Consider the following 426-nt stretch of genomic DNA (forward strand, 5'->3'; position numbering starts at 1 on the left):
TTTCTCCTCTTAAAAAATATGAAATACCGAGGCTGCGTTCGTCTTCTGTGCTTTGCTCTGCTGCAAAGCCAGCCGTAAACCTCTGCTCAGCACAGCTGGTGTCGGAGCTGGTTGCACCCTGGGTGATCGCCGCTTGGAAACAGCTTCCATGCGCTGCCCAGAGGGCTGCACACACCTCTATGTGCTCAGCCATGTGCACAGGAGGGATTTCTGTGCCCGGATACAAGGTGCACAGCCGGCTGCAGGCGGTGTGTGTGTGTGCACCAGCAGGCTGCATCACTGTGTGCCTTACGGTGTATCTGTATCTTGGGTGGGAGCCCTTGCAGTGTGTTTCGTGGCTTGTTAAAGTCTGGGGAGGATCACGAGCAACTTTGGGTGGCTTTTTGGTCATTGAAATGCATTGGGCTTTGGTGCCAACCCAGATAG

Source organism: Meleagris gallopavo, chromosome 26, assembly GCF_000146605.3.
Source record: "Meleagris gallopavo isolate NT-WF06-2002-E0010 breed Aviagen turkey brand Nicholas breeding stock chromosome 26, Turkey_5.1, whole genome shotgun sequence".
NCBI lineage: Eukaryota > Metazoa > Chordata > Aves > Galliformes > Phasianidae > Meleagris > Meleagris gallopavo.